Source organism: Siphateles boraxobius, unplaced genomic scaffold (assembly GCF_051911475.1).
Source record: "Siphateles boraxobius isolate OS27281-9 unplaced genomic scaffold, OSU_SipBor_1 9, whole genome shotgun sequence".
NCBI classification, from domain to species: domain Eukaryota; kingdom Metazoa; phylum Chordata; class Actinopteri; order Cypriniformes; family Leuciscidae; genus Siphateles; species Siphateles boraxobius.
Window position 1 is genome coordinate 7,592,140 of NW_027509219.1, and position 18,014 is coordinate 7,610,153.

Here is an 18,014-nt window from a genome sequence, read left to right on the forward strand (position 1 = left end):
TGCAGTGTCGGGACCTGTAGGTTGTAGAACCTGATAAATGTGGACGGTGAGGCCCAGCCTGCCGCCGCACAAATATCCTCGATCGGTATCCCGCTCGACCATGCCCAGGAAGAAGCCACACTCCTGGTGGAGTGTGCTTTGACTCCCCAGGGGCATTGAAGTCCCTTAGCTTCATAAGCCAGCGCTATAGCTTCAACTATCCAGTGAGAGATTCTCTGCTTTGAAACGGCGGAACCTTTCGTACGGCCGCCAAAGCATACAAACAGTTGTTCTGTCTGTCTGAATAGGGCAGAACGCTCCAAATACACTCTGAGAGCCCTAACGGGGCAGAGTAGATTAGCGTCGTGTTCGTCTGCTGGGGACGATAGCGCAGTTAGGGAGATAACCTGTGCTCTGAAGGGAGTGGTGAGCACTTTAGGAATATACCCATGTTTCGGTCTAAGGACGACCCTGCAGTCGTTAGGTCCGAATTCTAGGCAGGCAGCGCTTGTCGAAAGCGCGTGCAGGTCGCCCACTCTCTTGACCGAGGCGAGTGCCAGCAAGAGCGCAGTCTTGAGCGAGAGCTGTTTAAGGTGCACGGTTCGGAGTGGTTCGAACGGAGGCCCTTTAAGAGCGTCTAGGACAGTAGCTAGGTCCCAGATCGGCACTGAGGGGGGGCATGAAGGGTTCATCCTCCTAGCGCCCCTTAGGAAACGAATAATTAGGTCGTTTCTTCCCAATGGACGTTCCATTACAGGGTCGTGTGATGCTGTGATGGCCGCCACATATACTTTGAGCGTGGAGGGGGCGCGGCCCGCCTCCAGAAGCCCTTGTAGAAAAACGAGTACGTTCGTAATCTCGCATGTTTCAGGGTTCAGGCCCTTGGCATTACACCAGACACTGAACACTTTCCATTTCTGGGCATATAAGCGTCTCGTGTAGGGCGCCCGCGCCTCAGCGATGGTTTTTAGTGCTCCGCTCGTGAGGTTCCTGGGAACCCGTTGAGGGGCCATGCATGAAGGGCCCACAGATCGGGGCGGGGATGAAATATCATCCCGTTGGCCTGACTGAGGAGGTCTGGCCTCAGTGGAATCGGCCGTGGTGCAGATTGCATTTGCATCAGATCTGGAAACCATGTTTGGTTCTTCCAGAGTGGGGCTATCAGCAGCACTGCGTTTTTCTCCTCTCTGACCCGACTGATGACCTGCGGTAGCATCGCGATCGGGGGAAAGGCATATAAGGGACGGCTCGGCCAGCTCTGGGCGAGCGCATCCATGCTTTTCGTGAAGAAAAGAGGGCAGTGCGCGTTCTCCTTGGAGGCGAAGAGGTCGATCTCCGCTTTGCCAAAGGTTTTCCATAACCAGTGAATCGTCAGCGGGTTGAGAGCCCATTCTCCTGGGAGAATTTTGTCTCTGGATAGCATGTCCGCCCCCTGGTTCAGGGCACCTGGCACATGCGCTGCTCTCAGCGAGCGCAAGTTGTGCTGGGACCATAAAATGAGTCTCCTGGCCATTGAATGCATGGAGCTCGACCTGAGTCCACCCTGGCGATTTATGTACGATACTACCGTCATGTTGTCCGTTCGGACCAAGACGTGTTCGTTTCTCAGCTGTGGGAGCAGGGCTCTGAGAGCCAAAGCGACCGCTTTCATTTCCAGACAGTTTATGTGTAGGCGCTTCTCCGGGTTTGACCAAAAGCCGGAGACAGGCCTGCCCTCGTAAAGGGCCCCCCAACCTATTTTGGAGGCATCTGTCGTTATCATCTTTCTCCTTGTGTTCACACCCAGACTCACGCCTGACTGGTACCAGTCGGCGGCTTTCCAGTGCGTCAGGGCTTTTATACAGCCGTGGTTCGCTCTGATTAAAAGGTGGCCCGAACGCCACGCGTGAGTAGGGACGCGGCTCTTGAGCCAGCGTTGGAGAGGGCGCATATGCAACAATCCTAGCTGGAGTACGGCCGATGCTGAGGCCATGAGACCGAGCATCCTCTGAAACCGCTTGACGGGGGCGAGCGCGCCCGCCCTGAATGATGTTGCAAGGCGCCGGATGGTGAGCGCGCGCTCTGATGAGAGACGCGCTGTCATTTGCATCGACTCTAGAACTATTCCCAGGAAAGAAATCCTCTGGCTGGGAGATAGTATGCTTTTTGCAAAATTGATTCTTAGACCCAGGCATTCTAAATGGCTGATAATCCAAGATCTGTGTGTTATTAACTGACTCTCTGATTGTGCTAGAATCAGCCAATCGTCGAGATAATTCAGTATTCGCACTCCCCTTCGCCTTAGGGGGGAAAGTGCTGCATCCATACATTTCGTGAATGTACGGGGAGCCAGGGACAGGCCGAACGGAAGTACTGTGTACTGGTACGACTGTCCCTCGAAAGCGAATCTCAGAAACGGCCTGTGATGAGGCGCTATTGGAATGTGAAAGTAAGCATCTTTCAGATCCACTGAGAGAAACCAATCTCCTGGGCGTACTTGCGCGAGGATATGCTTGGTTGTTAACATTCTGAACGAGCGAATCATTAGTGCTTTGTTCAGGTGTCTGAGATCTAGGATGGGGCGGAGACCGCCATCCTTTTTCGGGACGAGAAAATAGCGGCTGTAAAAACCTGCCTCGCTCAGAGAGGGGGGAACAGTTTCCACAGCGCCCTTTTCTATTAGTTTGCACACCTCGGTGCGTAGAACATGTGAGCACTCTTTTCTCACTTTCGTCTCGACCACAGTCGTAAAACGTGGTGGTCTGCGAGCGAACTGGAGCGAGTATCCGTGCTTTACTATATTCAATACCCATTTCGGCATATCTGGAATATTTTCCCATGCCGCTGCGTGTACAGATATGGGCTGAATACAGGCTAGGGGCGGGCCGCTGTGACGCAGGGACCCGGCCAGCGAATCGCCTGAGCTCATAGCTCTCAGAGGCGCGGGCGCGCGCTGAGCAGCTGAGTGAATGGGCGCGTGTGTGATTACAGCATCGCGCGCTGTGTCTGTAAAACTCGCAGCCTGGGCTGGGGTTGTGTTTGACACTGTAAGGACAGTGTTTATAAGTGGGGGTGCATAAACAGTGGTAGGCACACGCGTCACTTTTATAATGTTTCCCGCTTTTACTGGGGATGAATTTATAACTGTGTGAACAGTGCTTGTGTGTAGTGGTGCGTACATGACCGTAGGCACGTGATCTACATTCATGGGGTGCGCAGCTTGAGCTGGGAATGAATTTGGCACTGTTTTGACAGTATCTGGGAATCCACACTTTGTGGACATGTGAACCCTTAGTGACACAGGCAGAAAAAGACTCTTTTTGTGTTTTCTGTGCGTCGCCGTAAAAACGGCGTTTGTTTGCAGGTGAGCGAGCTCTGTGACTGGCCCATTGACTGCTGTATGAACATATCCAGCCGCCTGTAAGGGGACTGGGTAATGCTTGAGCTTTTGCAGAGAGAGTGGTCCGGCTTTTGCGAGACACGCACTCTCTCTTTTCATTCTTGTGGCTAGGACGGCTTTCGAGGCTCGGGGTTCAGCACAATCTTGGGCCGAGGACCCCGTCGCTCAGAAGGCGGCTTGCGGTTGTGAGAGCGCGAGCGGCGTCGAGCGTCAGCCTGAGGCGCGGGCTGAGAGGCGGTGGGGGCTGTTCTAGCCCGCTGCGGCTGCGGCGGCCTCTGTCTGCTCTGCGATGAGCTGGAGCGCTTGGGCAGGAAATGCCGCATAGCTTGTGAAGCATTCTGGGCCTCAGTGAAGCGTTCGGCGAAACCCTTAACCGCCGGTCCAAACAGCCCGCTGGTGGAGATAGGCGCGTCGAGAAATGGCGCCTTATCCGCGTCCTTCATCTCAGTCAGAGTCAACCACAGATGGCGCTCGAGAACAGTCAAATTAGCCATGGCACGGCCGATAGACTGGGCGGTGGCCTTCGTGGCTCGCAGGGCTATGTCAGTCGTAGGTCCTTAAAGGCTTCGGGTTCGGGGCCAGACTCGTCCATAGAGCGGAGAAGCTTGGCTTGGAACACTTGAAGTACCGCCATAGAGTGAAGCGCTGATGCAGCTTGGCCGGCGGCGGCGTAGGCGCGACCGGCGAGAGCTGAAGTAGTGCGGCAGGGCTTTGAGGGGTGGGAAGCTTTGGCTTTCCATCCGGTGGTGGAGGGCGGGCAGAGATGATTGGCCACGGCCTCCTCGAGGGGCGGTGTTCCCTCGTAGCCTCTTTCCTTCGCGCCGTCCACAGAGGAGAGCGAGGAAGAAAAAGAAGGCTTTAGGCGCGCAGAGTGGGGGGCTTTCCACGACTTGGTGAGTTCGTCGTGAACTTCCGGGAAGAAGGGAGAAGGCCTTTGCCGAGGGGCCTGCTGGCGCCCCTGCAGAAACCACTCATCCAGTCGGCTCCGTGTTGGTTCTTCGGGAGAAGACCAATCGAGCCCGAGGTCTTCCACGGCCTTAGAGAGAACACGGATAATCTCGCTATCCATGGTGGAGCCCCCGCTCGCGCTAGCTAGCGTCGACGGGGCGGGGTCGAGAGTGGAGCCCGGCCAGTCGTCCGATGCAGCGTCGATTGACAAGCTGTCATCCCTTCCCCCGTAGTCCTCGGACGCGCTGAAAGTCACAAGGCCCACCGCTCTGCTAGAGGGGTGTGGGTCCGGCTGGGTGAACTGAACCGGCGGTGGGGAAGGCAAGAGCGGCGGTGAAGCACGCGGAGACTGGCTCGGCGTGACGTCACTGAGCTCAGGTTCAGGAAGCCTCTGTGAGCGGCGCTTTTTCTTAGTGCGCGGCTCGAACAGAGGGATGGCGGCGATGGGCTCGCTCACGGCGAAAGCGGCGAGGCGAGCCCGCAGTGCGGAGAGACCCAGGTCGTCACATTCGGGGCATCCGCCCTTGGTCAAAGCAGCTTCTGCGTGGTCCCGGCCCAGGCAGCGAGCGCAGATGATGTGACGATCCCCGTCCGGGAGAAGGTCTCTGCACGACGCGCAGGAAGGCATTTGAAACAACGCCTTGGAAAAATTGCTCTTTTACAAGTGTCGCAGAGCGAACAGATGTAAATACTTGCGTGAGCAGTACGCCGGATGGCTCAGTAGGATCGCGTTAGAAGGCGGCTGAAGGTGCCGACGTCCTCGTAGCAAATCCCGCTGGTATGCTTTTCGACGGCAAAGCTTCAATAATCCGGAGGATCCAGCGAAGAAGGTGTTCGCTGAAGGAGATTAAATCTAAAGAACTCTCATGACGGGGCGCCCAATATATAGCTCTTGGCCACGCCCATCTTGGCGGGCTCTGACGCGCGCGGGCGCGAAGCGCGCTCATTGGTCGCGCATTCAGAGTCGCCCCGTCATTGGTTCGAGCAAGTTGCCGCAGCACAGCCAATGACCGAGCTGCCTTCGTTCATTGCTGTCAGCTGTGCAGCTGCAATGCGTTTTACATAAAGACTTCAATATTCTCGAGAAAAGGAGTTTTCCCATAGCGTAAGCAATAGGAGAGACCTCTCGAAAGGGAACCCCTTCGGCAGTCGGACGTTGCGGAGCGTTCGACGCCAGGCCTAGTGCTAGTATGCTAGTGTAACTTGTGCTAGGCTGGGTTCTATATATTGTGTTCCCTGCGGTGATCCCATATGCATATTCTTTCACGACCAGCTCCCTGTGGTGAGCCAGTGTCTTTCCCTTGGCAGAGTCCGCTTTGTCGTCACTGTCTGGTGTAGCCTCCCCCTTCTCAGGCTGGAGCCACCCCAGTGACATTCCATATGTTGCACTGCCCCTTCCGGCCAGTCCATATGTGTATTCTCCACAGGATGTGGCTTCCACATCGTCCCTCTCCCGTGGAAAGGCACGCTTTCCCAGTGTTATCAAAGAGTTCCACTGTATGGGGTGTAACGGAACAGCAGTTGAACTCCCTCTAAACAAGTTTTCTATTTTAATGTTTGAAATGGAAGTTATTCTGATATGCTGATTTCTTATTATTTTCAATGAAACAGTTGTGTTGCTTTATATTTTTTTGTGAAAACTGATACATTTCTCATATTTTCCAACAATTTAGGTATTTTGCTTTTCGAATATGAATGCTGAATGCTTTGAGCATGGAACTCCATTATATCCTATCATAGAGAACAGTATGATTGAGGGCCTGAATATTAGAATATGTACAAATTTCATTAATAGATTAAAAAAAAACTTTAAATCTGCAGAACATGCTGAAACCAATTGTTTTTGCAGATCCCTGTCAAATTGGACAAACAGATGAAACATAGTATATGGAGCAATTACTGAATTTATAGTTTTTAATTAAGTTAATATATAATGATTTTTACAATGGAAATGACTCAATTAAAAACTTAAGCTAGACAATGACTTTCTTCAAGAGCTGCTGTACAGCCAAAAGATAGAGCCAGGGCAGGAATTACGTGCTGTGTGATTGAGTTTCAACAATATGATTACAGCTGCTGTAGGGCACATGAGGAACAGACTCAGTGTTTCTAAAACACTCCTTTTATCTTTCAATGTCTTATCAATATTGCCCTTTGAAAAATGGACAGTATTTTGTGTTTTTGACTTTTTCTTGTCTTGTGTACATGCATAACTCAAAGATAATATGCCTCTGTCATATGCTGTGATGAATACTACATCTATAGCTTTATCCCATTGTATTCACTATACTTCAAAAATAAAACATTTATATATTTAAGTAATGTAATCCTTTTATTCAGAAAGGAGGATACAATAAATTGCGCAAAAGTGACTGTAAAAAAATATTATTACAAAAAATTATATTTCAAATAAATGATTTTCTTTGGAACTTTCCATTCATTAGAGAATTTGTAAAGACCTAAAGACCATTCAAAAATGTTAAGCAGCGCAACTGTTTTCAATATTTATAATAATAATAAATGTTTCTTGTGCAGCAAATCAGCATTACACAGTGAAAACTGGAGTACTGATGCTAAAAATTTAGCTTTGCCATCACAAGAATAAATTACATTATAAAATAAAATAAATTAAATTGCAATACTATTTCACAATATTGCTGTTTTTATAGTAGTTTTTGGTCAAACAAATGCATCCTTGGTGAACATAAGACTCCTGTTCACAGCCATACGCACATACAACAAAGAGCAGATCCAAAAGTCAACACCTATGTCAATACTTGTTAACTGAGACCATGCTTGCAACATTGATGTTTTATCCAGCTATCACTCAACCTCTCCACATTACCATTTTGTGTTCCAAAACATTCAAGTTATTAAAGAGAGGGGTTTCTGTTTTTTTTGTGTTTTTTTTACTTAACCATTAGTATTTTGGTAACTACGAATCATGTTTTTTGGTACGAGGCTGAAAAGAAATACAAGAAAATCCATCATAAAACACAAAAATAATACTTTTCTGACATCATAAAACAAAATGTAATCCATAATCAGTCTCTGGTCACTGCCTTATATAAATTAATATCTTAATCATTACTTTTAAAGTTAGTTTTACCTTTGGATGCATTCTCTTCTCCAGTGCAGGAGTGTATTCAGGTGTGCGTGATGCAGGGGTCAGTTGTTGGATTTGTGGGTGTTGCTAAAGGAAGGGTGGAGGCTGTGTCCACTGTTGCATGGGATTTGTTGAGGGAAATATACAGACTTGTACACGCACACACAAACAAACACTGCGTCATACCAAGAGTAATTGTGTGCATCTGCTGCTCTTTATTGGGTAGGTGAATGACCTGCAGGCTTCTTTTCATCACAATGAGCTTTTATCTGTGATCTCTCATCCAGCCACAACCCACACAATCAGCTGCTACTTTTCACTTGTGAATACAGTCAGGTATAAACAGAAACCTAATTGTTGGAATATGAAACCAACGGTGATTGTTCAGTATATTTGCCACACAAAAGTCTTACCAATAATATCAAGAGTCAGTGACAATTGCAGATTACAGATCCATCGTAACCTGTGTCAGTTTCATTCCTGTGTAACGTTCGCTCAGCCACAGAACATCTATGGAAAATGTTAAATGACTCAACAGATTTTACCTCTGCCCTGTAAACGCACGCACGCACACACACACGTTTACTTAGATATCTAAATGGGGACATTCCATAGATTTGATCCCCCTATAACACTATCCTAAACCTAGCCATCACACAAAACATTCTGCATTTTTACATTTAAAAAAAAAAAACTAATTACTTTATACCAGATTTACAAAAACGTCCCTAAAGGGAGGTTTTTGGAGATTTCGTCAGGTCACTTCTGGGTACAAATTTGTCACTCAAAATATAGTTAAGCAGGTACACACACACACACACACACACAAACTTGTTTTTATATCATTATGTAGACTTTACACAGACATAATTATTTGTATTCTGTACAAACTGTATATCCCCTAATTCTACCCCTAAACCTACCCATCACAAAGAAAATCTTTCTGCATTTTTACATTTTCAAAAACCACTACTATGTTTTATAAGCTGTTTTCCTTGCAGGGCCTTACCAACAGGATAATAAATGTCACGTTGTACTATCTTTGAGGGGACATTTGGTCCTCACAATGTAGGTTAAAACAAGATCACACACACATAATCAGGTTTTTAATTGAACTAAAACCATAAAAAAAATGTCATGACTTGAAATAAAAAGAACATTAACTGAACTGTAATAAAATATAACCTTTTTCAGCTATAGTTGCATTTTTCATTTTCATTTAGTTTACGTTGAAGTACTAAAATAACTCAAACTAAATAAACTAAAAACTAAAACTTAATAAAAACTATACAGGCATATTTTTTAAAAAAAACTAATGACAAATAACACACACCTAAATTAATTCAACTTTTACTAAAATTAAAAATAACAGAAAATGTATAAATAAACTAAAAACTAAAACTTAATAAAAACTATACAGGCATATTTTTTTTTTTTTAAACTAATGACAAAAAACACACAACTAAATTAATTCAACTTTTACTAAAATTAAAAATAACAGAAAATGTAAAAATAAATAATTCAAAATATTAACAAAAACTATAATAGTATATTTATGATACTAAAATAACACTGAGATGAATATGAGCTTGAAGAATGTGCTTATGCCAAAGGGCTTGGAGTCTGCTTCTGCTCTGTCCATCTGAACATGGCTGGCTTTTATAAATCAGCCTGAGGGTTTGAAGACTGGTGGGTGATCTTCCATCACCTGTCCTATGTTCAGCACAAATACACACGCACACACACACACACACACACAGACACACATGCATGCACACACACACACATGCACGCACAAACACGCACACACATGCACACACACACATGTTTGGTTTCCATCTTTTATGGGGACCTTCCATTAACATAATGGCTTTTATACTGTACAAACTGTATATTCTATCCCCTAGTCCTACCCCTAAACACAACCCTCACAGAAAACATTCAGCATTGTGACATTTTCAAATGTTAAGCCTTTTTTCTCATGGTGACCAAAAAACTAAAAGATGTCCCCACACCACAAGGTCAAAAATGAATGGTATTACTATCCTTGTGGGGACATTTGGTCCCCATAACATACAACCAGTTTTGACAGGAATCATTTAACGTACTGAAAGGGAATTGTATTATTGGTTTAGAATGGAAGGCTTCGTATAGATAGCAGTAATAGTGTAGGAATATAGGTGACGTTTCTTGGAAAAGTAAAAAAAAAAAAAAGACATACAATGTGAAACAAAAATCCAACAAATTCAGACAAGTTGTATTTTGTTCATTGAACTACAGAAAAATGTCCTTTAGTAAAACCATTATGAGGACATATTTGTATGAGTACATATTTGTTATTCGGAATGAATAATGTTTAGTTCTATTTTGTGTGTTTAATAAATTTGGTCATAGTTGTTTTTTTTTGTTTCGAGTCACCAGACAGACAGAAAGACATACACAGATAGACAGACAGAGAGAAAGACGGGCAGACACAGATGGATAGATAAACACATAGGTGAGTCATGTAAAGCTGTATGTAAGAATTAGGTTATAACAAATTAAAGCAACTTGTTACTAATTGATAATTTGTTGAACAATAAATCTGTAGTTGACATGACATAAATGTTTTAGCTGAACAAGACAACATTTTTATTTAGTGACTAAACATATTCAGATCGGCACTGTTATTATCATCTAGCTCCTAGTCCGGTGAGAAACATGGATTTTGAGTTTCCCCCTCTAAGCCAGCATTCAAGGCGTAGATAATCACCTGTTCCGTTGCAGGAAGCAACTTACATCCGAGTCTACTGATGCGGTTACATGATGGCTGTCATTTAAAGGATGTCAAATTTTTCATCATAACAAGTTTCAAAGGTGTTACATGTGTAAAGGGTCTATGTGGATTCACGTGCCATGAAAGGTACATCCAAGCTTTCATGTTTGTTATGCGTACAGGCCATAATTTGCCTTAATTGCCACTGCAATGCACTACACACTTCCTACATGAGCTGAGACTATAAACATTAGAACACTCAGAAAGTAACCACTAATGAAAGACCCTTTCTTTCTTCTCTTCTTTTTTTCCCCTCAACGTTTAATTTGGGTAATTGCCACAGGTCCATTAAAACACGGGTGATGTTGCTCTTCCACACTAGAGCTCAAGGTCTTGCTCTTACACACAGGCTCATTGTGGTCAGGACAGTTTTGATTCAACAATGCAGACAATTATTGCTATGTTTTGGCTGTCTGTTATTTCTGCAGTACAGTGCCTGGATTCCAACATTATCCACTCCTCCAGAGAAATGACAAACTCTCAAGAGGTAAGAATATACATTCTCAAACCCTCAAAATGTTTTTATGTGCTTTTATGTTGGAACAATATCATACAACTAATGAACACACAAAGCTATTAGTGTCATAAAAGAAGATTTATATGCTTATTGTCATTACTTGTTTGCATTTTCAAAACTTTGAATTGCTTTTTTTAAAGTCTATTTGACATGAGCTCAACAATCTCTTCCAGTCAATATTGCATTTACGCAGTGACACAGTTGCAAATTCCCATAATTCTGTTAGAAGAACCTCAGGCCTCCAAGGAATCAGAGAAGCTTTACAAGAATGCACCGATTCACAAGTAAGATATTCATTCCAATTTGATTCAGCACTATATTGAAGTTATGTCTGACCGTGCCTCATTGGATAGCTTAATATCATTGATATCAAATTTACAATCCCAATTTCTCTGTCAGTATATTCAAGTTCATTAAATGGACATTCTTTCAGAAATTAAAGGCTGATTAAAATTATTGTCTTCACAAGGCACCTGAATGCAAAAGCTCCAAGAAAAAACAGCAAAATGCTGCCAAGACAAAGATTCAGTTGGATGGGCGAGGAAGTCAAAAAGGTGAGGAGAGAGATTTATTTATTCTTGCTTTTTTTGGTGTGCGTGATAACTTAAAGTCATGTTTTTGATTATATACTTTTGGTCAGGTATTGATTAGCCTACTATTAGACATTTTCCCCATTCTTGCAAGCGGGGACAGACATAATATTTCTGTAAAAACTCTTCACGGGTGAACATTGCTGTGTCAACAATAGGATATATCTACAGTATATATCTACAGAACAACAAAGGTTAAAAAGACAAATTATTAAACTGTTAACTCAAAATGAACAGTTCCGAAGAGTGCATTTATAAACTAGGACAATGCTATGGCTGGTTATCAATTTTCATATTAAGTTTGACATTTAGCCTAATAAAATTGGATGATGGCCATTATCACAATATATTAAAGATAGTAGCCTACAAGCACGCACAACAATTGCTGAAATTAAATGTATATTTTATTTTACATAATATTTACTCAATTGGAAATTAATCATCATTTGAACATGAATATGAAAAAAATATTTGAACTTGATAAAAAATATATAATAGGCCCATATATATATATATATATATATATATATATATATATATATATATATCCTATTACATGCTATTAGTAAACATTGTAAGCAACAGTTCATCTGACGGTAAGTCTGTATGCACTGGGAATAATATTATTTCAAATAAAGACAAAGTAGCGCTAATTTTCCGGACATACAACATGGAGCGACCAACTGGATATAGGCAGCATAGCTTTAAATCAAGGATTCAAAGTTTGTCAATGTGCGTGTCCAGTGAGCAGGGGTTTTCAAACTTTTTGGAATCAGGGAGGAACCCTTGGGTAAAATTTTTTCCAAGGACCCCTTCATAATTATAACCGTGATTAAACCCAAAGTTAAGGATTTATTGGTGCAAACATTCCCCATTGTAAATGTAGCCTACTTTTTAATAAAAGGCAACAGTTCAATTTCATTATTTAATGTATTTTCCAGAAAATAAGTTGCATAGGTGTAAGTCGCATTTTATTAGATTCAGAAATAATGTAAAATAGGCCCCTACTGGTAAATAAAATGAAACGTTAACCTAACTCTAAACACTGTAAACATGTATTTTACTTCCCCTCACTCTAAATCCTTTAAATTGAATCCCTATTCAAAACACAAAAAATAAAAATATATACAAAATAAAAATAAATAAAAGTGACATTCTTTACAAACAAACAAACAAAACTTTTGACTTGAGCTCGGCGACTTCTAAGGGCCCCCCCCCCCTGCCTCGGGCCCTGGGTACTCTGTACCCTTTTCCCCCCCGCTACCACGCCCCTGGCTACTGGCCTCGCGCTAAAGTGACAGCTGAATGTAGAAGTAAAGCCAATAGTTAAAGTTCATGTTTTTGCCCTTTTTCGAAATCCACTTGAGTGGATTGAGGCTGCTGTAACTGCTAGCCGACGTTTGTCAATCTGTTAATGTCACCCTCAGCTAATTCCAGCAGCTGCTGTACTTACCATCTCTGCAGTTTTTGTGCTTTTTTCAGGATTATTTCATACAATTTAATACACGCATTATACCTTTGCCCAAGCCGTTGGAATCCGTCGTTGTCGAGTATGGAGAGAACAACCAGCGCTGTTTCCTCGCATGCACTAATGGATGTCTGACAATTTCGTTGCTTTTTGGAGTATACAGGCTACACTCGTTATGCGGTACCGTTGCTCTCACGGAACAGATATGTTTATTTAACTGTGTTGAATAAAAAGTACCGTGAGATGAAATCCTGCAGGTGTCAGTGCTTTCTCTCCGTCCATGCAATAGATGACCACCCTTGAATGAGCGCGGATCTCTAGGGCATTTACTTGAACTTCTGAGGTAATATTTTTGGTTTAACCCATTTGAGAAATTGATCGGTGGCCAAAATCAGATTTTAAAATCGACTGAACTGAATAAAGCTCTTTACGAACTTGACGTGCGATGCCGTGCTGACTGACATGTATGCGCATGAATCACTGTCAAACGCACAAGCTCAGAGCAATATTGTAAGTTACTGCATGATAATACATTTTTAACTAGCAGAATAATAATGCATTATGATACACAGTCTCACTTGTAGTTACGTCTTTTAATTATTATAGTATTTCGAAGGGCAAAAACAGGTTTACTTCTACATTCTGCTGTCACTTTAGCATGAGGCCAGTAGCATAGCATTAGCACCTCAGCTCCACCCACGTCACTCAAGTGGCCACGCCCTTAATTATGCAGAACTTTAAGGCTTAATATAATTTAAACGGATGAGTTGTAAAAAAATTCACCCCCTTCACTGCAGCCTGCCTCAAGCGGCCAGTCGATGAATTGCAGTTTAATTCATTTCCGTGTTGGTTTCAAGAGAGAGACGGGGAGGTTGCCGCTTGAGTGGAACCAGAGCCATAGAGAGAAAGAGTTGCGACACGCTTTGATGTCGCCGCTATGGCTGTCACGTGGTTCATGTAAGCCCCAATAGTTCCAAAACATACGCTGGCTGTCATGTTCTTCTATGGCACAGACAGCAGCGATTACATTATTGAACGGTAAATATAAAATAAAACACACACCCAAGAACTTTTTCAGCTGTTACTGCATTATTGCATTTAGTTAATGTCAGTTTCGCGTTTGGAGAGGCAAGGTGACAACGAAATACTATATATTACTTAGATAAGTTTTATGGGTTTTTTGGAGGGAAAAGCTTAGTGTTCATGTTCGCATGGGTAGTAGCACTGGCTTTAGCGGCTTTCATCTGATGATGGACGTCTCATGATATTTGTTTTAGCACAACTGGGCTGTATTAGGCTATTGATCGTGATCTTGCTTATAAATTCCAATTCAGCCATTAGCCTACCTTCGTGACCCCGGAAAGAGGTCTGCAGTGGCGGTCCGTTCAGAATTCCAACCAACATAAAATATAAATAATTACGCTGTGCATGTACAAATGAATGATTTAGGAGGGAAATGGACTGCTCCCATAAGGTAGAAAGCAACGACTATATTTGCAGCAATGTTCGGTAAATATTAACTTCATAAAATGAAACCAGAGAGATAGTTAATGAGTGAATTAACTATGTTCCTAAATATGTAGCTAAATAACTGTTAACAAGATTCATTTCAGTATGAATTGTGTGTGTATATATATATATATATATATATATATATATATATACACACACACACAATTCATTTATTTAAATGGGTTAGGTTTATGTGTGTATATATGCATATTTGTCAATGTGTGTTTGTGTAATACATTTAGGCCTACATAAATACACATGCATTCATATATATATATATATATATATATATATATACATATATATATATTTATGATTATTAATAATATTATATATTATATACATCAGGTTACCGTAAGTTAGCTAACATTAGTGTCACGTAAGCTATAGCTGCAATTAACCTATTATCTTCCAATAAACATTATCTAAAACTGGCTACATAAAATATAACTACTGACTAGATTCACGAGAGGTCGGCTAATGTTTTTAAAAGTAAAAAAATAAAGTAATTTCATTAAATTACCAGCGAGCGTAATTCGGAAACACTGAAAATGAATGGGGTTCAATGCTGGAACTATCAGTGTTTGGAACTATTGGCTGCTCCACGACACGCGTTACTTCCGCATTCCAAAGTTCCTATGGCGGTCCATGGGAGTGTCGCAACTCTTTCTCTCTATGGCACTGAGTGGGACCAAAGCCGTCTAAAAGGAAAGCCTGACCACTCCCTATTAAAGGAGAACTCCGGGCAATTTTTAAGTTAATCTTGTTCGTTATATCTTTGTGAGTACTGTCTATAGGAAAAAAAACGAACCGGATTGGTGCTTGCAACACGGAGCTGTTCCCACAAATGCCCTAGCTCCAACTCAGCTAAAACGGCAGTTATGGGGGCATATACATAAAGAGTGTCTTTGTGCCACTAAACAGACACAAAATGCAATTAAAATGTCTGTCCAACATGAGCAGGGCCCTTACATGTGAACAAGGTGCGTTTAGCAACTTAGCCATTGTTTAAATTCACCTAAATAGTGTTTTAGACAGCTAACTAGTCTCGCGCTGAAGTCCCGTGGGAAGTCAGTTGGTCAACTGTTGTACCGAATTTGGGTTGTAGTTCCACCAGAGTTCCACTGGGGGGGCGATCGTCCGAGTGCAAAATGAATGGGAGTCTATGGAGCTAGACGGCTAAATTTGTCTCTTTCACCCGATTACCGAAATCTCAGATTTGAATGTAGGTTTTGCAAGTTTAACATGGGTTATAGGTCGAAAGTTGAATGAACAAGTACTTATGTCCTTTCGATTTCTTGCAGGTTGAGTTGTGGTTGCCCATAACACGCTAGCATTCTGCTAATGGACTTTGGTCAGTGAAGGACTGATTACGTCCAGAGATACTGCTTGATGGCATCGTGGCATCCGAAGTATTTTCGGCGTGGTCTTTTAAAACAACAAACCAAAAACTCTTCTAGCACGTGTATTTACCTGTGTCAGCGGTGTTGTCGATGCCTCGAGAGAAAAGAAAGTGCAGATCGCGAAAGCACCAAAGTGACTCAAGGATTGCCGTAAAGCAGTTCTCTGGTCGTACGATGTGTATGACGTCATTGACATTTTAAAAGACTTTTTAAAGCAAATAAGTGACTCTAAAAATCTAACACCCAGTAATCTGTAATTTCTTTGCATCTCCTTTCGAAAACAACATTCAAATTACTAGACAAAAAATTACATCCTGAGAAAAGTGGATTTTAGGGGTATATCTCCGTAGACCATTCATTCTGCACTCGTCCTGTGAGCGTCCTCATATGGAACCAGAGTGAAACTGCAACCAGTTCAGAACATATTAGACATTTTCTGGTGGAACCATAGGCTGTACAGTGGACATAGACAGTAAAAGAAATGGACACAGCGACCCCATTGATTTCAACGGGGAAGACTGGAGCCCGATTATTGCACTTTCTGTCTGATGGCTGAGCGACTGAGCAGGCTCAAACTGAGCAGAACTGACAGTCTGACAGTTGTACATCTTCTAGTAGCTGTGCCAAAACAAATCTGAATCACCTAATTTCTCAGAAACGTTGTTGAAATATTTTGTCCCGTTGTTTTTATGGACTCTCTATCTATGGGCTTCTCCCATGACTTTATGCCTCTATGTCCCCCCGATTGCCTCATAGACAGTAAAAGATTGCCTGCGAGCTTCTCCTCCTGTCTATACGGTAATGTCTCTATTGTGCGACATAAAGTCTTGTGGTTATGACGCAATCGTTAGCCTGTTTTTAACAAAAACGGCTTCTACGGGGCCATAACGTAAGACACAAAGTAATGGAGCCTTTTATACATTGTCGTGATTATTTAGAAATAAATAATGGACAAATGAAGTCTTTGAACGCCTCAGATGTAAAGTTATTCGCTGTCAAAGTAACGCCAAAATTAATGGGAGCAAAGCGTATAGAAGAATATAGTCTTCTATACTCTTTGATGGGAGTCAATGGAATGCTAACAGCAGGTGAAGTTCTGCTACAATGGCAATTAAACATAGATAAACATATAATTTAAATGTATAGTTCATGTAGTTTCCTTACTACCCCTAATTATATATATATATATATATATATATATATATATATATATATATATATATATATATATATTATTTTGCCTGCAGTGCCCGAGATGTCCCCGTGTTTGCGCTCGCGCGACTGTCAGGAGGGTCTGTGCTGCGCCTTGTATTTGACTGGCAGGAGATGTCAGCGCGTGCCCGCTCTGGGCGAGGTCTGCCTGCTGCGGGGACGCGCCAAAATCCGCCGGAGACTGGACCGCTGCGACTGCGAGAAGAGCTTGTCCTGCCGCGCGCAACCCGACGGCCCTCGCGGACAGGGATTGTGCCATCCCGATCAGAGGTCCTAAAGGGACTGGTTCTTCACAGACATATATGGAACGGAACGTGAAATATTACTTTTCTGAACTTTTTAATATTAACTGTTACGTGTTCTGAATGAGAATTTAGCCAGATATAACGGACACGGGGATATGGTCAGTATTTTTGAAGTAATAATTACGAGGTCAAATTATTAGGGTTACTACTATAGTTAATTTGCTTTTAAAATGTGTTGAAGTAAAATAAATAAATAAATAACGCAAACATGCTGAAGTGCACAGTGCACAATGGCTTTATGGTTTTCTTTTCCTGTGCCTTGAAATCTGTACAAAAGTTTTATTCGGGCGCCCTCTGTAGGGTGAATAGGTTTGCTGATCCTTGTCTTCGTCTATGGCGTTTCCAAACACTCCTCCTGGAAGTCTATCAGTACTGCACCTCTCCTGTGTCTTTTGTCAAATTTACTCTAAAGTACTTCTGAAGTGTCATTTAGATGTTTTTATACAATGTTTATTGTTGTTCAGAGGTGGCATAAAAGCATTTTTACAGCAATTACAAACTATATTTTTGTTACTGGTGTTGAGGTGAGTTGGACCTGAAACCATTGCTTGCTTGAATATTGAGAGTATTCAATACTAGATAATACAGAGAGTATTCAATACTAGACAATACAGAGCAGCTCATTTTAAGCCATGTAGCACTCACCGAATGAGCTGTTAAACATAAGGGAGACAGATTGTAGATTGTTGAATGGCCTCCATGAGCAGGTTTATTGAGAAATGTACAAATCTAACCCACTCCTATTGATTTTTAATAAATTCCTACTGTACTTAAACATAA

General features: G+C 42.6%; 1 protein-coding gene and 1 long non-coding RNA gene across 2 annotated transcripts in view; one reads left to right on the plus strand and one right to left on the minus strand.

Annotated features, from left to right (window-relative positions):
* Positions 1-7,528, minus strand: part of slc18a1 (solute carrier family 18 member A1) — a 51,645-nt gene extending 44,117 nt beyond the window's left edge. Inside the window, exon 1 of the mRNA XM_077223247.1 lies at positions 7,416-7,528. The gene's annotated coding sequence lies outside the window, so the exon portion shown is untranslated. The remainder of the gene's footprint in view (positions 1-7,415) is intronic.
* A 3,035-nt stretch (positions 7,529-10,563) lies between these two features.
* LOC143732315 (uncharacterized) lies at positions 10,564-18,014 on the plus strand. Its single transcript, XR_013201091.1, has 4 exons — positions 10,564-10,714; positions 10,918-11,028; positions 11,214-11,298; positions 16,965-18,014. It is a non-coding gene; the product is annotated as an uncharacterized LOC143732315 (long non-coding RNA).